Raw genomic sequence first — 23,648 nt, 5'->3', positions numbered from 1 at the left:
CTCTTCTAGAGGGCAGCTTGAGTGTCCTCATGACCTGGTGGCTGGCATTCCCTGGAGCAAGTGGCCAGCCTGATTAAGTATGTGAGAAGATTACACAAGGGTGTGAATCCCAGCAGAAAAGGATTATAAGGAACCATCTTGGAGCCTGGCTACCACACAATACCTGCTTTAAAAAAAAAAAAATTCTTGCTGTATTTACAGAGTAATTCATTGAAGCATGTTTTGCCTCAGTAAAGGACTGGGAACTGTTAGCAGTAGAGTTAAATAAAGTGTGGTGCATTCATAAGAATGGAATAGTATGCACCAGCAAAAAAAAAAAAAAAATCACAGGTTTATGTACTGACATGGAAAAGTCCTTAAGATATATTTTTATGTAAAAGAATCAAGGTGAACAGCACATCTATTAGGGAATCTAAAAGTTTGTATATGCATGGAGTACCTTTGGAATGCTATTCTATGAGGCTGGATAATGCTGCTCAGTTAGGCTTCTTGCAAAGACAGGGAAGTGGAGGCACCAGTCTGTGAGCTGGCTGTCTCAGCAAACAGTTCAGATAATTGAAAACCAGAACAAACTTGACTCAGTAGTCTGCAGAAAATGTTTCCACATTCTTGGTGAAGCCAGAGGAGAAGGGCTAAGTTGCAGGTATTACAGGGGAGCCCTGGTTTCTCTGGGTTGGATCTGCCATTTGTTTCTCCTCAGTTGGGAAGAGAGAACAAGGGATGCGGGGATAAGGGTGTAGGGCCTTTCTGTGTATTTCATATTATGCAGATGATCTGCAAATTACACAGAGGGTGCTGCCTGCACTCCTCTTTCTTCTTAGCAGAACCCGGAGCTTCGGTGCTATCAGCCAGGATGGAGCAACAGGGACTGGATTTAACTTCCTGCCTGAAACAGTCAAAAAAAGTCAGACAAAATATTTATGAAAAAGTAGTTTTCAAGTCACTAGATATCAGGCAGTGAAAGACAGTGATTCTTGAGATAGGAAGTAAGTCATGTGAGCCTTGCATTGCTCTGGATCATTGTTTTGAGAGAGTTACAAGACTGCGGGTCAGGAAGCGTTGGGAACTCAGATGGGTCCTGGCACACTCCTTGAATTGAAAAGCGGGAGCTGATAGCCTGGGCAGACCAAGGCATCTCGAGTTGGCAGGGCAGTGTGCGCGAGAGGAGAGAGCTACAAAAGGAATGAATTCCAGATGTCTGCAGAGGGTTTGCCTCCAGGACCCAACAGAGCCCTGATCAGTGAATGTATGTGAGGCTGGGGAGAGAAACAGCCAGAAGGGATTAGCGGAAACCCTACCTGGAGCTGACACAGAGGCGAGAATAACACCTGTTCCATCAGCCAGCCTGGGAAACCTCCTACTTCTCAGGGCATTGGGAAATGTACTCCCAGGGGCTTGTCTCAGCAGTGGGGATAATTAACCTGAGACTAAACATGGGGCTTCCCTGGTGGCCCAGGGGTAAGGTACCCACCTGCCAATGCAGGAGCTGTGGGTTCGATCCTGGAGTTGGGAAGACCCCCTAGAGAAGAAAATGGCAACCCACTCCAGTATTCTTGCCTGGGAAATCCCATGGACTGAGGAGCCTGGTGGGTCCCAGTCCATGGGGTCGCAAAGGAGTCAGACACGACTCAGCATCTAAACAACAACAAAAGACATGGCTCTGGTCTTGTGTAACAAATCCTAAAGCAAGACTCAAAAGGATCCTTTAGAGCAAATGTCAATAATCTCTATTTTATTGAATGCTTTTATAAATAATGGAGGTGAACGTTAAATGCCTTTTTGGCATCTATGGAGATGACCATGATTTTTTTCCCCTCCTAGATCAATTAATAAAATAAATTATATGAGTAGATTTGCTTTAAGGATACTTAACCATCCTTAAAGGCCAAGAGATATTCTTATGTCAGCATGATATATTGCTCTTTTAATATGCAGCTGGATTCGGTTAGATATTTTCTTTAGGTATTTTATGTTGTTTTTTGCAAATGACATCAGGCTGTGAATTTTCCTTTTTTTGGTGCTACCTGAAATTGATAACCCTTGACATAGCTCTCCATTTCCTTGTTAGAAATGATCTGTTTATATGTTTTTATTTCTTTTGGACAGTGTTTACACATTGTTTTTACTGAGGAAATTATCCATTTCATCTATGTTATCAAGTTCATTTACATAATGCAAACAAATTAATCTCCTGTGAACCTCTTAATCTCTTCCATTTCTGAGGGATCCCCCAATCATTTCATATTGTGTATATTTGCATTTACCTGCCTTTTGCTGTTGAATTTTTTTTCAAAGAACTAACTTTTGTGTTTATATATTAGTTACATAATATTTTCTATTTTATAACTTTTATTAATGTCTGCTTTTATCTCTAATAGTTCTTCCTTTCCTTGGTTCAATTTATTGTTTTTTTTCAACTTATTGCCTAATTTTTTGAATCGGAAGCTAACTTTCCTTCTCTTCTCTCCACCCTTTAAAAAAATTGATGTAGATCTTTAAAGCCATGAATTTTCCTCTGACTACTTCTGTAACTGTGTTTCATTTTTTACTCTTTTATGGGAATACTGTAGTTTTAGTTTGTATTTCCTTTTTTGATCAGAGTTGTTTAAATACCAGTTTAAAATTAGGCTTCCCTGGTGGCTCAGATGGTAAAGAATCTACCTGCAATGCAGGAAACTGGGATTCAACCCCTGGATTGGGAAAATCCCCTGGAGAAGGGAATGGCTACCCACTCCAGTGTTCTTGCCTGGAGAATTCCATGGACAGAGGAGCCTGGAGGGCTGCTGTCCATGAGGTTACAAAGAGCTGGACATGACCAAGTGACTAACACTTTAAAATTTTTCCGTGCAGAAGAATATTTATTTTTTCAGATATAGTTATTAATTTCTTCTTCTTTAATTTCATTGTGGCCAGGCAATGCTTTCCCTAGTATTCCTCTTTCTGGAAAGTTCTTGAGATTTTCTGTGAAAAAAGACCTTGTGAAAGTTCCATGATCACATGAAAGTACAGTATGTTTACAATTTTCATGTCAGATTTGCCCAATAAATTATGTTAGTATGTTACTATGTGTCTGTGATACAGACAAATAGGGTATTCACTGTAATCTCTTCTCCTATTCTCCCTGGGGAGAGGATTAGACTACATTTATCAAATCTTCTATAGATAGGTATGCCCATGAGACTAAGTTCTGTCCAATAGAATGTAGATAGAAACTTTTGTGCCATTTCTACATCTAGGTCTAATGACTGTATATATTAAAAGATGCCTGCTCCTTGGAAGAAAAGCTATGACCAACCTAGACAGCATTTTAAAAAGTAGAGACATACTTTGCCAACAAAGTTCCGCCTAGTCAAAGCTATTGTTTTTCTAGTAGTCATGTATGGATGTGAAAGTTGGACTCTAAAGAAAGCTGAGTGCTAAAGAATTGATGCTTTTGAACTGTGGTGTTAGAGAAGACTCTTGAAAGTCCCTTGGACAGCAAGGAGATCCAACCAGTCCATCCTAAAGGAGATCAGTCCTGAATATTCATTGGAAGGACTGATGCTGAAGCTGAAATTCCAGTACTTCGGCTACCTGATGTGAAGAACTGACTGATTAGAAAAGACCCTGATGCTGGGAAAGATTGAAGGCAGGAGCAGAAGGGGATAACAGAGGATGAGATGGTTGATGGCATCACCAACTCAATGGACATGAGTTTGAGCAAGGTCTGGGAGTTGGTGATGGATAGAGAAGCCTGGTGTGCTGCAGTCCACGGGGTTACAAAGAGTTGGACACGACTAAGTGACTGAACTGACTGACTGACTTACTGACTGATGCCTCTCCCACATTTTCTGTTTTCTACTTGTCAGCTGAAATCTGTGTATGGTGATGGCTCAGCTTCCACCATGCTGATGAAGACACAGCTCTAAAGGTGGTGGACCAGACATTTGGAAGGAACCTCAGCCTGGAATGCTTACTTTTTTCTGCTACATGAGAAAGAAACTTGGTTCTTTAAGTCCTCATTTCTTTTCTCTATCTCTCTGTCTCTCTCTGTCACACACACATACCCACAGAGTCAACAGTCCTCACCTGTGCATGCCCGCATGCTAAGTCGCTTCAGTCATGTCCGGCTCTGTGCGACCCCATGGACTGTAGCCCACCAGGCTCCTCTGTCCATGGGATTCTCCAGGCAAGAATACTGGAGTGGGTTGCCATGCCCTCCTCCAGGGGATCTTCCTGACTCGGGGATTGAACCACGTTCCTTACATCTGCATTGGTGGGCAGATTCTTTACCCTTAGCACCACCTGGGAAGCCCCAGTCCTTACCCGAATGAATAATCAAAGTTGGTACCAAGAGTAGGGCCCTGCCATAACTGAAACCCAGTGGGCAGGCAGCGGGTGGCAGGAACACACATATTCTGGGTTTTGTATGCTGGAAATCTGGGGGCTCTTGGTCACATCATAGGTGAATTTGTTCCTGCGGTGGTCTGAGAGGCAGATTCTGTGCCTGCCAAGGCTGTAACTTAAGGAGAAGCTGGAAAGAGCTACACTGTTAGCGAATATTCGTCGTTCCCTGTTATTTTAGCAAGATATTCAAAGAAAAGAGATGACATCCACACATATTGGGCAGATTTCAAGCAAAGATGAAAGGGAAAAACATCTAAAAATGTAGGGGCTTCACAGGGTTGAAAAAGCCATCTGTTTCTGTCACCCAAACAACAGCAGATCTGACAGTTAGAGCTCAGAGCCTTTCTCAAAGACTGTCTGTCGAGCAAAACATTCATTCAAGGCGTCCAGCCCCAAGGCAGGGATCAGACTAAGGCTTCTCAGCAAACCTCTTATTTCAGTAGGACTCCAAATAGCTAGCTGCCTTTATGTGAGGAAAGAGGTGTGGCTAGAGCCCAGAAGCAAAACGCTGAAGTCGACTTGAGAATTCTGTGAGAAAATAGCTTCAAGTGCGGTTACTGGCTTATGAAATGACTGGAAACAGATTTTTTTTTTAACCCTTGCCTGAGATCAACACGCACACAGGGCTATATTTATTTATTTACTTATTTGGGACTGTTTTGGGTCTCAGTTGCCGCGAGCAGGCTTTCTCTAGTTGCAGCGAGCCGAGGCTACCCTGCGTTGCGGTGAACAGGCTTCTCATGGTGGCGGCTTCTCTTGTTGCGGAGCGTGGGCTCCAGGTGTGCGGGCTTCCAGCTGCGGCTCACCGGCTGTAGATCGTGAGCGCAGTAGCTGTGGCCCGCAGGCTTAGTTGCCCTGTGGCATGTGGCATCGTCCTGAACCAGAGATCGAGCCCGTGTCCCCTGCGTTGTTCGGTGGTTTCTTACCTTCTGCGCCACCAGGGAAGTCCTGGAAACAAACAGACTTTGACTTCTAATACATCTTCCAGGGAATTGTTTTTTTTTTTTCCCATAGTTGTTTAGGCCCTAAACCAGCTCTCAAGAAAGACGTATTTTCTGACACCCAACTTCCAATGGGGGCAGAAGAGAAGGAAGACTGCTCCAGAGGCAAAACCAGAGCAGACAGAGCATCCGCTGCCGGGTCAGGGGTCCTGAGAGTTCCTCCCTGGGATTACTGTGAATTCTCCATGCCCTGTCCTCTGGATGGAGGTCTGTCCTGTGGTCTTCCTTTCTCTGTTTTATTACTGCCTGTTGGTGAGGAGGGCGGGACAAACAAGTTGTCTTTTGACTTCCAGGCCATCGGACCACAAGGAACCACCTCTGGGCCCGGTGGAGGGGTCTGTGTATCAGTGAGGGATCGCCAGTATTGTAACTGGATGGACTGTGCCCTGTGGCCCATGAAGGAGGGTTGAGAGTGTCCTCCTCATGGCGGAGTGGGCACCCAGAGGGATGGGCTTTGGCACAGATTGCTAGTGATCCCCTGAGATTTTCCTAGGCGTGAAGCTGGGCCACTACCAGCTCAGCCCACTCTCTTTAGGCTTATCCAGTGACAAGTTTCCTCCAATAAAATATGCATGCAAGTAGTATTTCCCACTTACAGACCCAGGTCTGAAATTATGGGCATGTCTGCTCCACAATTTCTCCTTGCTGCCTCCAGAAGCAACCTAGTGGTAACTTGAGTTCTGCCAAGCTGATGTTGCTATGGTCTTAGGGAAACGTGGAAGGAATGTGGGTCTGTGAACTATGGAGTGAGTAGAGCTGTCTAGCATCCTGGACTGTTACAGGAGAGAAAAATAAAATTGTTTCTTCTGTAGGTCTTTTGTGTTGAGCAGAGCTGCCTTACTTAATATACGACCTTTGCTTTTCTGCCCCTGAGATCACCACAAGACAGATGAATTTCCATCTCCTATTTCTCATGTGGGGCTTCCCTCATAGCTCAGTCGGTAAAGAATCTGCCTGCAATGCAGGAGACCTGGGTTCGATTCCTGGGTCGGGAAGATCCCCTGGAGAAGGAAATGGCAATCCACTGCAGTAGTCTCGCCTGGAAAATCCCATGGGCAGAGGAGCCTGGCAGGCTACAGTCCATGGGGTCGCAAGAGTTGGACACAACTGAGTGACTAAACCATCCACCACCAGCTTCTCATGTGCTTTGATTTTCCTTGTGTGGCTGTATCTAGTCCTGGTGAATGGAGCTGCTGGGTTACCTGCTGCACAATTTATGATAGTTATATCTGCATTTGAGTGGCACCCTGATACATAGCTTCACTCCTTTTCATTGTTTTTAATGCTTGGCCTGAATTGCACTTTGTTTGATAATGAGATAATGGCTTCTGTTAGCCATCATTATTATTACATATTTGACTAGAATGCCTTTGTTTGTCTTTTAGTTTCAACTTCTTTCTATTGGTATGTCTCTTGCATCTGCTGAAGAAAGTATTAGTCACTCAGTCTGACTAACAGTCAAAAGTCTGACTCAGACTCAGTCAAAAGTCTGACTCTTCGTGACCCTATGGACTGTAGCCTGCCAGACTCCTCTGTCTATGGAAATCTCCAGGCAAGAATACTGGGGTAGGTTGCCATTCCTTTCTCCAGGAGAATCTTCCTGACCCAGGGATTGAACCTGGATTTCCTGCATTGCAAGCTGATTCTTTACCATCTGAGCCACAGGGGAAGCCCCATACACACTTGCATATAGTGAAGGGTTGATTTTAATTTTACTTTGAGATTTAATCTAAATACATATATATTTTAAAATTAGTTTAAATACAGACTTAGAACTAGAGATTGGATCAGTAATCAGAAACCTTCCAACTAAGAACACTTTTAGGCCAGATGTCTTCACGGTTGAGTTCTAGCAAATATTTAAAGAGGAATTAATACTAATACTTCTCCAAATCTTCAAAAATTAGAAAAGGAGGGAACACTATGTAACTCATTCAATAAGGCCAGTATTATCCTGATTCCAAAGCCAGACAAAATACCACAAGGAAAGAAAACTACATACCAATGTCTCTTAAGAATATCGATGCAAAAATTCTCAATGAAATGCTAGCAAACTGAATCCAATAGCCTATTAAAAGGTTATACACCATGATTGAAGGCAGGAGAAGAAGGGGACGACAGAGGATGAGATGGTTGGATGGTATCGCTGACTCAACGGACATGAGTTTGAACAAGCTCTGGGAGATGGTGAAGGACAAGGAAGCCTGGCGTGCTGCAGTCCATGGGGTCACAAAGAGTTGGACACGACTGAGCGACTGAACAGAACACCACCATGACCAAATGGGATTTATCCCAGGAATGCAAAGCTAGTTCTGCAAATCCAACAGCTTTTCATAATAAAAACACTCAGTAACTAAGAATAAAAGGGAACTTCCTCAACATGGGAAAGGACATTTATGAAAGCATCAGTCCCAACAGTGAAAGACCAAAAGTTTCCCTAACTAGGTTCAGAAATAAGACAAGGATGCCCACTTTTGTCATTGCTGCTCAGTATTGCACTGGGAGTTCCAATCAGAACAGTTAAAATTCTTATTTAGGAAGCCTTCTTCTTTTTTTTTTCCTAGTGTTTACCTTCATAATTATAGTGTTATATATAGAACACTGCAGTTCAGTTCAGTTCAGTTGCTCAGTCGTGTCCAACTCTTTGCGACCCCATGAACTGCAGCACGCCAGGCCTCCCTGTCCATCACCAACTCCCGGAGTCCACCCAAACCCATGTCCATCAAGTCGATGCTGCCATCCAACCAACTCATCCTCTGTCATCCCCTTCTCCTCCTGCCCCCAATCCCTCCCAGCATCAGGGTCTTTTCCAATGAGTCAGCTCTTCGCATGAGGTGGCCAAAGTATTGGAGCTTCAGCTTCAACATCAGTCCCTCCAATGAACTCCAGGACTGATCTCCTTTAGGATGGACTGGTTGGATCTCCTTGCAGTCCAAGGGACTCTCAAGAGTCTTCTCCAACACCACAGTTCAAAAGCATCAATTCTTTGGCACGCAGCTTTCTTTATAGTCCAACTCTCACATCCATACATGACCACTGGAAAAACCACAGCCTTGACTAGATGGACCTTTTTCTATATATAGATAGACAGTATCTATCACTGTCCCAGAATGAACAATGAAAAATTGGTACATTTCCCACCTCCCCATCTTTTCTCCCAACACAATGCAAAATGATCTCTATACATGTTTATATTCGTATTATATTTGTATTATTGAAGCTGAAGCTCCACTACTTTGGCTACCTGATGTGAAGAACTGATTCACTGGAAAAGACCCTGATGCTGACAAAGATTGAAGGCAGGAGGAGAAGGGGATGACAGAGGATGAGATGGTTGGATGGCATCACTGAGTTGATGGACATGAGTTTAAGCAAGCTCTGGGAGCTGGTGATGAACACGGAAGCTTGGCATGCTGCAGTCCATGCAGTTGCAAAGAGTTGGATATGACTGAGCGACTGAACTGAATTTGCATTATTAAATGTTATAATAAATGTATTAATTATATTGTTCGATTTCTCAGTGTGTGATGGTCTTTAACTCCCAGCTCTTACAGATAGACAGGACCATCAGAGGGCATACTCTGTTCTCATCTTCTCTCTCCTCCTCCCCATTTTTTATTGGATGTGTCATTTCCACGTTGTCATGGCATGTATGAGTTTACACTCAGAGGTCCACATTTCTCGTTGTCGCTGCTCTGCATCTGAACATACTCAACGCTCGCCCCGGCCCTCCTCTCGCTGTGGTTTCCCCAGTCGCCACTTGGTGGTCTGCAGCTTGTCCTCTGCTATTTCTCTCAAAAAGGGATCATGGGAACAGTACTCGCTGGGTTCTTGCATGTCTCAAAAATGTTTGGAGCTTTTATACTTGAGGAACAGCTTGACAGCATATAAAATCCTTGGCATACACGTTTTCCCTTAAATATCCCATGAGTATTGTGCCACTGTTTTGGCACTGAAAATTGCTGGGGCTAGCCTGATTTTATCCTTTAATGAGTGTTGTTCTGAGGGGGGGGGCTATCTGCTCACAGGATATTTTCTTTATCTTTAAAGTCCAATAATCTTATCAAGGGAGTCTTGGAATTTTCTGTTCTGTGTGAACTTTCTGTGGCACATATAGTATCATTTACATAAATTTAGATCTTTTATTTCAAGAAAGTTTCCTTTAGTTCTATTTTTTGTATTTTATTGTTTTGTTTTTCTTGTCTAAAGACTCCAATTATGTGTATGTTGGCTCTCTCCAGTCTTTTCCCTATATTTATCATTTTCTCTTGTTAAAAAAAAAACACTTTCTACATTTTGTCTCATTCTATTCACTTTCCCTGTTTACACCCTCTGTTTCTACTTTCTGTGTCTAGGTCCTCCTCCTGACTGCCTCCTCATCTCTGAGATTATTTTGTTTTTTCCTTATGCTTCTGCCCTCAGTCCCGCCAGCTCTCATCTCCCCTCTTCCCATTGTCTTGCCATCTCTTCACTGCCTGATCAGATGTCTGCTTTGTGTTCTTCCTTCACAGAGGCAGTGGTTTTATTAAGGTTTGTTAATTCATAAAACAGACGACTCCTTTGGGGTTGGCCTGCTCCTATGTCTCTGGAGTGTCTGTCTAATAAAAGGTCTGTCTCCTTGGGCTGAACTGAGCTATAACTGGTCTTTTATTTTAAACCCTTTAGTCTGTCGTTCTTAATTTTTGTTGCAACAAGACAAAAACAGAGGAAGAGAAATAAACCGACCTGACACTTCAATGAAAAATACACTTAAAAAAAATTAATCTAGGGGAAAAAAATTAAATGAACTCCCCAATTCATAAACCCTTTGTCCAGAAGTCAGACTCTTGACCTTCACAGATGTTCTTAATGTACTCAAATTGCTAAGTGCACCTACATTGCAGGTGCGGAGCTCAAGCCTACCTCTACAACCACTGTTGGAACCTCAGAAAGCCCTTCACCTCCCTGCTCCCCCAGCCACCAGCCCACGTGGTCTCCGGCTTTAGGTCTCTGAGGCTTCCCTCCGTGTCAAGTTTCCTTCTGCATTGTGAGCAGGTAGGACCCGTGCAGAGGGAGGGTCCCCAGGAAGAAATGGGGGCTTCAGATGCTTCCTTTTGTAGGCTCGAGGGGGCCCTAGGTTAGAGAAACTGACCTGGTGGAGTGACAAGGTCTGATTTGCATTAAAAAAAAAAAATGGTTCTGGTTTCTGTGAGAAGAATGGACTGGACTGGTTGGAATGGTTGTTATATAAGATCTGTTAATTAAGAAAGCAATGTTTGGTCAAATTTTTTCATCTATTCTGTGGTAACTTTTTTTTTTCCTGGCCAATATTCTTTTTTTTTTTTTTTTTTAAGAGTTAACAGGGCTGTTAAAAATTAATTAATTTTTGGTTGCACTGGGTGTGTGCTGCTGTGCGTGGGCTTCCTCTAGTTTCGGCAAGTAGGAGCTGCTCTCTTAGTTGTGGCACACAGGTTTAGTTGCCCCACAGCTGTGGAATCTTCCCGGGCCAGGGATCGAACCCATGTCCCCTGCATTGACAGGCAGACTCCTAACCCCTGGAACACCAGGGAAGTCCTGGCCAGTGTTCTTTACCGATAGGTTCAATGGCATTTCCCATCCTTTTGTGAAGGGTCTTTGTATTGTTCCTGTGCTCACTCCATTAAAAAAAAGTCATCCCTTGGAATGACTTAGATTCTCAGGCCCCCAGCTGCTTGTAGAAGGTTCTTTCCGGCAGGGTAATTTGGCTCGCTCTTGCTAAGAGTTGCCGTCGCTGGGCTGTTGTACTGTTTTCTCAGTGCGTTAGTTGCCTCCTTCCGCCTCCCACCAGACCACAGTGAGTCTTCGCCGTCTGCTCTGTGCTTCTCACATCTGTATGCAGCTAGTGTTGAATACAAGGGATCTAGGTTTATTATTTCAGGCCAGTGGTTCTCAACCAGAGGTGGTGTTCCCCCTCAAGGGATATTTAGCAATGTCTGGAAACATTTCAGGTTGCCACAATTTGGCGTGGGCCTCGATGCTCTGTCATCTAGTGAGTAGAACCCAGGGATGCTGCTGAACATCTTACATCAGCCGTACAACAAAGAACTGTGTACCCCAAATGTCAGTAGTGCTGAGGTTGAGAAACTCTTCTTTATTTATTTATTTATTTAAGCTTTTTTTTTTCATTTATTTTTATTAGTCGGAGGCTAATTACTTTACAATATTGTAGTGGTTTTTGTCATACATTGACATGAATCAGCCATGGGTTTACATATATTCCCCATCCTGATCCCTCCCACCTCCCTCTCCACCCGATTCCTCTGGGTCTTCCCAGTGCACCAGGCCCAAGCACTTGTCTCATGCATCCAGCCTGGGCTGGTGATCTGGAGAAACTCTTCTTTAAAATGAGCGCTCATCTAAATGTAAAGTATTTTTGCTGGAGTTTTTGGAAATTGGCCACACCTGGGCTGGCTTGCTATTCCGCTCTCTCCCAGCCCCCACCAAGCAATTTCTGCTGTACTTTATCTTCACAACTTCTGTGTGAAATCTTTGCATTTGCCAGTCTACATTTTTGAGTCCTTGGTTAATATCCTAGAGTCCACATTATTTTTTTCTGTTTACCTTTTCACTTTTGAATACCCAGGAAAAGAGAAAATTTGCTTCTTCCTGTTTCTCCATTCATTCCAAAAATCTCTGGGTGGATACTTTAAAACGTCAGCTTGAGATATTTCAGTTTCACCAGGGAATGTGAATCCAAGCTTCCAAACCACCTACCGTCCATTTGGGCTTATGTTATCTCCTGGAAAGTGCTTTTTCCCCTCCACCCAGTGTTAAGATTTCTTTCTAGGCTTTAGTGGGGATGGTGCGTGGTAAGTTCTGCCTTTAGTTTCTCCCTGACCTGGTGGAGCTGCCACTGGAGCTCAAGCTTCGTGTGAGGCTGGGGTCTTCTAGCCATGCCTCATCTTGAGTGGGCTCTGGGCATTCACTCTTTTTTTCTCATCTCTATCAGCCCATGAGAACCAAAGCTAGCCTTCGTATGGCATGAAAAATGTCATTCATGAAAAATGAATGCTCTCAAGGAGAAAGGCGGCCTCCTTCCCTGCCCATCACTCTGGATTCCTGATTTCACTTAATTTTTTGGCTTCTGAGTGTCCCATACTTTCTTGTGAGATCATTGATTAAGTAAAAAAAAAATTATTATTTTGGCCAGCTTTTAAAGTTGCTTTCAGCATAAAAGTCAGTTAGCAGATCTATTCCCCTAGACGGCCCCAAACAGAATCTCTCTCCTTATGTCTCTAAACCTGTTTCCTCATCTCCATGGGAGGAGGGATAATAGCAGAGATTATCTCAACACTCTCTATGAGCATTAGCGAGGTAGCATAGGTTAAACCACCCAGAACCAGGCTTGGCAGAGAGGAGGACCTGGCAGGTGTTAGTTCTCCCCACTCCCCTTCTTCCCGGTCCTTTCCAGTCCCTCCGTCCCCCCTCCCTGTGGTGGGGGAGCCTTGGGCAGTGAGTCTCCCGTCCCCAGCAAGCCCTGCTGGTCCACAGATGCCGCCAGGCCCCACCTCCTGCCCACGCCTGGTTTCCCGGCGCCAGTCCTCAGGGACTAGCTCCTCAGCCCCACAGAGCTTTCACTGTTTCCTCTTCTTGTTCCCACCCGCGCTGGAAACGGGCCAGAAATAATGTTTCTCGCTGTCAGCACCCTTCCCTGCCAGCCGGAAATGACTGTCTGCATGGAGGCCCGGCCCCTGGGTTGGTGTGCCAGTTCTAAGATCTGGTCTCAGGTCTCTCTCCTTCCCCTCCCCTCTGCACCCTCTACCCCAAAACAGGCATGGGGGAGGCGTTGAAGTTTTTCTTGAGTTTTTGGAAAGCTTTTAATTTTTAAATAATTTCAGATTTGGTCGGGGTGGGGGGGGAATGTTGAAAAAATAGTACAAAGAACTTCTGTACATCCTTAACCCTGATTCCCCAAATGTTCACATTTTACATCCTTTGCTTTATCATGTTATTCATTGATTTATCTATCCATATATATACACACACATACATCAGTATGCTTATTATTTTCTGGACCATCTGAGATATGGTGGCAAATATAGCAGCTCCGTGTCATATTCCTCATCATCGCTCCTGACGGTTAGCCCCCTGCCCGAGGGTCCATGACTTTGACCAGTTGTCAAATGTCTACTTGTGAACATTGATCACTGTTTGTTTATTTGATTAGGTAGTTCACGTCTGTCTACCCTGGTAGACTCTGAGACTCGTGAAAACAGACATCATGCCTGGTTTTGTTACCGTGGTATCTCCTGGGCCAACCTGACACATAGTAGGCACTCAATAAGTCCTTGGGGCATGTATGAATGGCTGCAACCCTTTGCTTTCTTATTCATGCATTCATTGACTTTTCCCCAGAGTTTTGCAACAGAGCGTCCTCAGCTATGAAGAGTGAGGGTATGCTTGATTGTTCAAAGAAATGGGCCTATTTTCAAATTCCCACAAGCTCATTCTACCTTTGTGACTTGGCTTCCCCACGGCCCTTCACCTCAGTGTTCATATTCCCAGTCCCATGGAAATAGCTCGAGACTTCTGGAAACCCGCACAGAAGGACTCTGGGTAGTAAGCAGTTGTCAGGAAAATGAAGTTATTTATATTCCTAATACTTGGTTTTGAAATTTATACGGTTGGAGAAGGAAATGGCAACCCACTCCAGTATTCTTGCCCGGAGACTCCCATGCACAGAGGAGCCTGGCAGGCTACCGTACATAGGGTCTCAGAGTCGGACACGACTGAAGCTACTTAGCCCAGGGTGTTTCTGGTGATTTATGCCGATACCAGGAGTGACCTTAGAACCCATCTCAAACTGACAGCTGTGCTTGGCTTGCAGTCCTGCAGGTGACCAGAGAGACCTTTCTGGGGAGACAGTCTCACGCCTCCCAGGAGGTCTGGACTCTCCTGGTAATAGTAGGTGTTAGGGCTAAACTCCACAGACTAGGAGTATACCCTGGGGTATAGGGGAGCTGCTGTCACTGACAGGCGCCAAGTAAAGAGCTTCTGTATTAGGTTAACCAAAAAGGCCAGGTACAGACCAGATGTAAATTAAAAGGAAAAGGTCACATGTGACCCAAGCAACAAGCCAGGACTGAGGAGAACACCCAGCAGCAGGGTTAGGGTTCTTTGCATCAGAATCACTTTGAGAGCTGGTTAATGCAGAACCTCAAGTATACCAAATCACAGCCTCTAGGGAGAACTTGTATCTTTTAAAGCACCCGCCTAAACTGATCTAGATGACACTGGACTTTGAGATCCAATAGCTCAGAGAAAAGACTCTACAATGTGACCTGGAACGAGACACAGCCAGTGTCAAATAAATACACGGGTGTGGACACAGATTCTGCAAGATAATCCAACACTATTTATCCCGGGCACTAAGTAATTGCTATACATGTTCTATGCACAAAATGATTCTGAGTGGTAGGTTTAATGTGTGAGTGTTCCATTTATGGATTCCATATGCATACATCATGGAGGTTTTTAAAAATAAACGTAGATGCCTTGTTCTTTGGTTGGTTTTGATATATATGCTGGAAAAGAAACCTTGGTATATGCGATAATAGTTTGCAAAGCAATAATGCTTAATCCAATACAATCTCCATGTTATTAATAGTCTAAAATATTACTTTGGTCTGCCTTCAGTCCCTGCAGTGGACTGGAGTGGAACAGTTTGATTGCAGTTGATATAAAAGCGAGCTCCCAGATCAGGAAAGAAAAGAGAAACATCTAATGAAGGGGAAAAGGTGGAGGAGCTTAAAGTGGTTTCAGTGAGTGTTGAGTCAGCTGTCCTTAAATTCTCATTGAAAGAATGAGATCCTGAGGATAATTCACTCCCCTTGTTTCCTCTGGAGCTAGCTGTGTCACAGCATTCAGTGTTTCTTCATTTATTAAATGATCACCCCAGATCTCTCTTAGTCTTCCTCCAGGGAATGTCTAGGGTCGTTATAACAGGGGGGGATTTGAAGGAGCCAAAGTACCAAGATACTGAAGTGAAATTGACTAGAACGAAAGCTTCAGGAAGGCAGAGATTTTTGTCTTCATTATTCACGGTGGTGTGTCCCCGGCACTGGGAACAACACATGGCAAATGGCAGGTGTTCACTACGGATTTGTGCAATGGCCATTATGAGGTTCCAAAAGGCAAAAAGAGGACGAGGTATCACTCAAGATGCACACCTCTAGAGCGAGGATCACACGGATGGCCGGCTTCCTGCGGTAGCCAGGTGTAGTGGAGTCCCCCGGCTACTGGATTAATGTGTGGACAGGGTTGGTTCTTTCTGAAGGCTCTGAAGGAAGAGTCCATTCCATGCCTCTCTCCTGGTTTCTGGTGACCTTCGGAAATCCTTGGAGTTCCTTGGCTTGTAGACACCTATCTCTAGAATTTATGAGAATACAGATAAACTTCCATTGTTGTTAATGGCAAGCTAAATAATTTGGATACACCCTCCTACTGGTGACAATTTAAAAAAAGCTGAGTGAAATTCAAATTCATTTTGTTAAAAGTATTAAAAAGTTGACAAGACAAGGATGAAGTATTGAGCCAAAATCTAGAAGGTGAAAAGTCAAAGAATTATTATCAACTCAGCACTCAAAATTATCTTCACAATGAGGTCATTTGTTATTCTAGCAGAATCAGTTACAAAACTGGTAACTCTTTTCTTGCAAGTTGGAACCTCAAATATCTACTGCGTCAGGATAAGGGTAAGCAAGAAAGAAACTAGTCTGAGCAGCCTTGCAACTCAGATTTGCTTTAGCAGGTGGCCCTGGGAAATCACCACCCTTGAATTCAGTTAGGGTGATGTCCGATTCGGAGAAGGCAATGGCAGCCCACTCCAGTGTTCTTGCCTGGTGGGCTGCCGTCTATGGGGTCGCACAGAGTCGGACACGACTGAAGCTGCTGCAATGTCAGATTATCTGTACCTCCAGGTGCTCTGTGAAGTAAGCGAAAATATTTTCTGGAAAAAAATTCTCTTATGAAGAAGAGCACTGCCCTATTATTCTCCAGTTATTTCTATAACTAATTTTTCTAATACCCAAGATAACCAAATGCATAAGGAAATGTGAAATGATGAGTGAAAACCAATAGAAACAGATTTCCTAAAGACTTGAGATGTTGATATCATTAGACTCAGAGAGTAAAATACTGATGCTTGCTGTGCTTAAAGAAATGAAATGTGGGCTTGAAAATATCTGTGAAAAATAAAAAAAACTATGTATGTCCTCAGTTATGCCTGACTCTTTGTGACCCCATGGACTGTAGCCCACCAGGCTCCTCTGTCCATGGAATTTTCCAGGCAATAATACTGGAGTGTGTTGCCACTTCCAACTCCAGGTAAAAACTCTAAAAGTATTATAGAATATTTGGAAAAGAACCAAATAGAATTTTAGGGAGGAAGAAAAATACAGTAACTAAAATTGAATAACTCAATAAGTGGTTTAATTGTAGATTAACCACATCAGAATTTGTGAACTCAAAACAAGTCATAAAAAAATATGAAAACTTTAGCAAGGAAAAATGAAAATTATAGAAGTAATGATAAGAAATATTAAAGGATGCAGCTGGAAGATTCAACCTGTATTTCATCAGAGATAAAATATAAGAAAAAGAGAGTAAGAGGCAATGTTAGAAGAGACAATGATTGAGGATTTTTCAGAATTGAAGGAAGATACCCATCTACAGATCTCAAGAGTCAAAATAATCTCAAGCAAGATAAATGTAAAGAAATCTCTACTCAGATATATTATAGTAAAACTGCAGAAAGCCACTGAAAAAGAGAAACGTTTATTAAAAGCTGCCAAAGGCAAAAAGGATTACCTTCAAAGGAGCCGTTTAGACTGAGTGTTGGCTTGTTAGCAGTAATTGTACCAGAAGATATTTTAGTTACTTCTTCACTGTGATGAAGGAAATTAAATGTCAAGCTACAATTATACCCTCAGTGAAAACATCCCTCGAGAATATTGAAGAATATTCTTCAAGCAAAGTTAAAAATACAGAAAGACAAAAGCACTAGATTATTGCAATACTATATGTATTAGCAAAGACTGGAAATAACCCAAATTCATCCATTGGAAACTGGTTGAATAAATCATGACACATCCACAAATGAAGCCTGAGCAACTGTAAGAAGGAATGAAGAATATCTCTACATGCTACTCTGGAATGGTTCCTAAGGTGTGTTAAGTACAAAAAGTAAGTATGGCATGCTACCTCTTATCTGAAATTGTGAGAAACACACATATGTGCGTGTATGTGTTTATATTACAAAAAAGGGAAGACTGTGTATTTTTAAAAAAAGATTACATGTGGGCAGGAGGAACAGAGATGTGGATGGAAGTTAGACATCTTCGAACAACTTTATCTTGTAAATTTGACTTATCTTGTAAATCTCTTATATAATTATAGAACAGAAAGAAATTTAAGAACTAATCCTTCCAATTAAAAGTAAAATAAAACAGATGAGCCCAACTGTGTGTCAAAGTGATCCACTGGTACAGAAAGAAATTATTCTAAGCATTTTAAGCGTAGTAATTTCCTACACATCCTGAATAGAACACAGCCAAGGAATAAAGAACTGCCAGAACAACAACAGCGCCTTAGACTGTTTCTACTAGTCATATTGTTGGTGCTAATGCTGGTATTGTTACTCTGAGACTGTTGTGTGTATAGAATGGAATCAGGCCCAGAACCATGGGTGAGGTTAGTGAGACCCTTAGGGCTGACCATAGAAGGAGGCACCCATCAGCTACACAACCCTGAGAGTGAGGCCGCCTTAAATTTTACACCGTCTGTGTCTCACCCGCCTCACCCCGGTCCTGGCCACGTGTGGGATAAAGCAAGTGAATAAATATGCTGATGTCGTGGAGGACCATGATCTCTGATGAGAGAACATGCTTGATGAGATTAAATGAAAACCTGTACCCCCAAATTTGAATTGGAAATATGAACATCAACTCACAGTATTTTTCTTCTTGTGATATTTTTTAATCTCAAAAATAAGAACAGATTTCCTAAGTCTGTCCACAGAAAAGTCCAGAAACAATGACTAGCCCAGTTGTAAGCAGCGTCCCTGCTGCCCAGATTGTGGTCTTTAAATACTACTGGCCGCTGAAAGTTACCATGGGACTTCTGAAAAATGTAGGACTGGGGGGCGGGAATATCTTTTCTCACCAGAAAGCATAAAAGCTATTAAGGACTACTAGGGTAACTCCCTGGTAGCTCAGATAGTTAAGAGTCTGCCTGCAATGCGGGAGACCTGGGTTCGATCTCTGGGTCGGGAAGATCCCCTGGAGAAGGAAATGGCCACCCACTCCAGTATTCTTGTCTGGAATATCCCATGGACGGAGGAGGAGCCTGGTGGGCTACAATCCATGGGTTTGCAAAGAGTGGGAAGAAGGAGGAGATGGGGGATGGGAGGGGGGAAAGACGGGAAGAAGGAGGAGAAAAGAACTCAAAAGGACCCTGGTGGCCATTTATTTAGGCTCATACTGACCATAGATGGAACAATTGGTGCATCACTATGTATTATAACTGCAGTGGTTTGAAGCACATCAAATGTGTTTAATTGCATAAATCTATGTGAGTGAGTGAAAGTTGCTCAGTCGTGTTTGACTCTTTGCAAACCCATGGACTCTTTGCGACCCCATGGACTATACATAAATCTATAAGGATAGAAAAAATCTCATGAATCACCTTTGGGAGATAGTAAGGGATTAACTTATTTTGGAAATGCTAAATAATGGAGGGAAATCAATTATTTTGCCTTCAGGATTAACAAATGATTGATGTGAAAGTGAAAGTCTCTCAGTCTGTCCGACTCTTTGTAACCCCCATGGACTTCACAGTCCATGGAAGTCTCCAGGCCAGAATACTAGAGGGGGTAGCCTTTCCCTTCTCCAGGGGATCTTCCCAACCCTGGAACTGAACTGGGATCTCCTGCATTGCAGGCGGATTCTTTGCCAACTGAGCTATCAGGGAAGCCCAATGATTGATGAGGAAATGTTTTTCTTCATATAAGTATTCCAGCTAATTAGTGAAGTAGGACTAGCATTAGAATGTCACCATTCTTCAACCTCTAATAAATTCATGGATGTAGGCAGTGACCCTCAGTCCCTAGTTATGTGTCCAAGAGAAACCACGGACATTATGTGCTTCCTGACGGAAGAACACAAGCTCACCTGTGAAGCAGTCTTGCCAAATAATTGAACCTGAGTTTGACTAAGTCTCCAGATCCAGTGACAGGAAATACAGAGAATAGAGAAATGTGTTAAATGACAGAACAGAGGTGCAATTAGCAAAATCCAGACTGTTTCTTCAATAACAACAGCCACAAAATGCAAGAAAGAGAAAGATGGAGGAGGAAATGTATAGAAGACCCTGAGGTGACAAATTGGCCAATAATAATATGAAGAACTTCTTTAATCACCAGTTTAAACAGATAAACGGTAAAAACAAAAACGAATAGGACAGCTGGGGACATGTGCACATTGACAAGATACATGATGATGTAAGGAATTTTTACTGATATTTTCCCCTGTTTTCTTTTTCTGGTTTTGTTGAGATAGAATAGACATGTAGCATTGTATTAGTTAAAGGTGTAGAACACAGTGATTTGATATGTGTGTATACTGCAAAATGACCACCCCAAGTTTAGTCGATATCCATCAGTGACATTTTGGGAGTAGATAAGGTGATTGTGTTTAAAAAGAGAGTCCTGGGGACTTCCCTGTTGGTTATTTGTTAAGACTCCATCTGTGCTTCCAGTCCAAGGGGTGCAGGTTCTATCTCTGATCTGGGAACTAAGATCCCACATGCTGCATGATGTGGCCAATGAATAAATAAATACTAATTAAAAAGAATAGAAAGTCTCCTGGTAAGATATATGTATAACACGGCTTCCCTCATGGTCCAGTGGCTAAGACTCTGCACTCCTAATACAGGAGACCGGGGTTCTATCCCTGGGTCGGGAAGATCCCCTGGAGAAGGAAGTGGCAACCCACTCCAGTACTCTTGCCTGGAAAATCCCATGGACCGAGGAGCCTGGTAGGCTATAGTCCGTGGGGTCGCAAAGAGTCGGACACAACTGAGCGACTTCACTTCAGGGAACTAGATCCCGCATGCTACAGCAAAGACCATGCAAGCCAGGTAAATAAATAAATATTTTAAAAGATATATATGTAAAATATTTACAGGCGAAATAGTGTGATGTCTTGTGTTTGCCTCTAAGTAATTTAAGAGGACATGGCAGGGGGTGGAGATGAAGAAAATAGGATTTTTCTTGAGTTGATGAAACTTGTGATGGGTAGAGATGTTCTTTATACTAGTTTCTTTTCTATTGTTTATGCCTAAATTTTTCTTAATAAAATGTTCAAAAAGAATAAAGCCAAAATAAAGATTGTTCAGACAAAACCCTCTGCCATCAAGGAAATCCTAAAGGAATTTCGGGCCAAAGAAAGATGATTATAAGTGGAAGGTTAGAGATACAAGAAGGAATGAAAAAGAAAACAGTAAAGAAGAGATAAATCAAAATGAACAGTGATTATGTATAAAGATAATATAACAATGCCTAATGTATGCTTAAAATTACATTTTATTGTAATAAAACGAATCAAATAAAAAGAATAAAAACACACACCACAAAAATAGCATGTAATTGAAACATTGAATAAATTGAGTTAACGAGGTCTAAGCTTCTTTCATGGTCTAGAAAGAGGATCTGATATGAATTTACACTGGGTCCTGGCAAATTTTGGATGCATGTAGCAATTTCTAGGATAACAACTCAGAGAGTCTGAGGAGTGCATAAGGAATGCCTGATACTAATTGTGGAGAAGGGAAATGGAACCATAAACTGTTCAAAACATCCAGGGGGAAAAAAGAAGAAAAATTAAAAAGAAACATAACAAGTAGGCTAAATAAAAAGAACAAAAAAAGGATGGTAGACTTAAACTCAAATATATCAGTAAATGCATTAAAATTAATAGGCCAATTACTTTAGGTAAAAGATTTCAGATTAGATTTAAAAAATTAAGATATGGGCTGTTTAACAAGAGATGTCTAAAACGTAAAGTCATACTAAAAAACGAGAATAAAAAACTTGTCCTTGTAAATATTAAACCCTAAAAGGTAAAGAGTGGACAAGACTATATTATAGATATTAAAGTTTGCTAAGAGACTAGTGAAAGTGAAAGTTGCTCAGTCGTGTCTGACTCTTTGTGACCCCAGGGACTATTCAGTCCATGGAATTCTCCAGGCCAGAATTCTGGCGTGGGTAGCCTTTCCCTTCTGTAGGGGATCTTCCCAACCCAGTGATCGAACCCAGGTCTCTCACATTGCAGGCGGATTCTTTACCAGCTGAGCCACAAAGAAAGCAAGAGACTAGATCTTAATTGTTCCAAACACAAAGAAGAATGATAATCACGTGTCATGCTAGATATATTAGCTACCATGGCAGTCATATTGCAGCATGCATGTATCAAAGCAATATGTTTTACACCTTAAACTTACACAACATGTCAAGTAAAATCTCAATAAAAAGAGTAGTAGTGTGGTTGCATATATAGCAGACAAAGTAGGTTTTAATGCAAAAAGATCGATAGGGATAAGAGGGTAAGTAGAGTGACTGGCATTTTGATTATACTGAGAGTCTTCACGGTACTCACCTGGCTGGTGGTGAGCAGGGTGATTAGGGAACAGGTGGGGCTTCTGCTTGTTGACAATGCTCAGTTTCCTTGCTGGATGGTGATCACATGGGTATTTGCTTTGTAACTGTGCGCTCAGGTGCTCTGTGTCCAGCTCTTTGCAGCCCCTTGGACTGCAGCCCACCAGGCTCCTCTGTCCATGGGGTTCCCCAGGCAAGAATACAGTGGGTTGCCATTTAGGAAATGGCAGGGGATTTAGGAAACCTCCAGGGGATCTTTCCGACCCAGGGATCGAACCGTGTCTCTTGTGTCTCCTGCATTGGCAGGCAGATTCTTCACCACTGCACCACCTGGGAAGCCCTTTATAATTCTTGGATAGAGGATATACTGTACCTTAACTTCATAGCCTCTTCTGTGACATACTTCACAAAAGAATTTGCTTGTTTTTTTTTGTTGTTGTTGTTTTAATAAATGAATGATGAGGGCTGTTCTATTCCGGGCAGGCTGACATCAGAACATAAGCCCTTAGGCACACTAATTCTGTGTTTACAAATTACCTAATAGTAGGTAAAAAGTTCTTTGTACATGGTAACTAGTTTAACCCTTATAATGGCTCTGTGTGGTGTATTCTATTTTTCATCCCCATTTTAAGATATGGAAACAGGGGCATACACACGTTAAGTTCAAGGTCAGAGAACTAGAAAGGAACAGAGCCAGGAACTGAAATCTGTAACCTGGTTTCAAAGCCTCTGTGCCTAACAGCTCTGTTGTGAGACCACTTTTTGACACTCTGATACAAAAGAAAAGGGCTTTTTTTGGTGTGGGCTGATAATATTTTTTCCTCTAGAAATAAATCTCTGCTGTCACATTGGGGAAATTTTTCATATTGAAGAACATTTAGCCTAGAAGAGCAAACAATTGGGGAGAAAAGTGGAGTGATTTCTCTTTACTAAATCAATAATTGTTAAGCAGTGTGTTTTGGAGGGGCAGAGGTAGACAGATCAGTAGGACTGAGAACCTAGGAATAGATCTAAGTAAGTATGGAAATATAGAAAAACCAGAGAAGCCCCACAAATCAGTGAGGAAAAGATGGACAATTTAATATATTCTGTAGGGGAAGATGGCTATCTGTATGGAAAAATGTGAAAGTTGCTGCCTCACACCACATATAGTTATAAATTCCAGACAGATTTAAGACTCTTTTAAAAGAAGATAACATAGTAGAAATGCCTTCACGTCTGTATGACTACACTGAAATTATATTTATATAAAAAACCCAACCCTTTATGTGACCAAAGACATAATATATCGAGTAGAAGATGTGCCACAGATGGGGACAAAATATTTAGAACTCATAAAACTGACCACTTGGGTCCAGAATATATGAACTCCACCTCCCAGTGAATTTTCTAAAAAGTCAACAGAAAAATAAGCAAAGTATTTGAGTTGGCAGTTCACAGAATTTAACAGATAAAAATGTTAAATTTTTATTTATATAATAAAATATAAAGACATAAAACCATCAATTTAGCAAAAATGATGTTAAAAAAATTTAGCAAAAAAAGTGAATAATATTTGCTGGTGGGTATAAGAAGGGTACAGCTTCCTTAGA

General features: G+C 42.2%; 1 long non-coding RNA gene across 1 annotated transcript; it reads right to left on the bottom strand.

The window, feature by feature from the left end:
- Positions 1 to 14,810: 14,810 nt before the first annotated feature.
- Positions 14,811 to 22,608, bottom strand: LOC139037008 (uncharacterized). Its single transcript, XR_011489781.1, has 2 exons — positions 22,058 to 22,608; positions 14,811 to 15,773 (listed from the first exon to the last, which is right to left on the bottom strand). It is a non-coding gene; the product is annotated as an uncharacterized lncRNA (long non-coding RNA).
- Between the last annotated feature and the right edge of the window lie 1,040 nt (positions 22,609 to 23,648).

Source organism: Odocoileus virginianus, chromosome 10 (genome assembly GCF_023699985.2).
Source record: "Odocoileus virginianus isolate 20LAN1187 ecotype Illinois chromosome 10, Ovbor_1.2, whole genome shotgun sequence".
NCBI classification, from domain to species: domain Eukaryota; kingdom Metazoa; phylum Chordata; class Mammalia; order Artiodactyla; family Cervidae; genus Odocoileus; species Odocoileus virginianus.
This window is presented reverse-complemented; position numbering and strand designations above follow the sequence as displayed.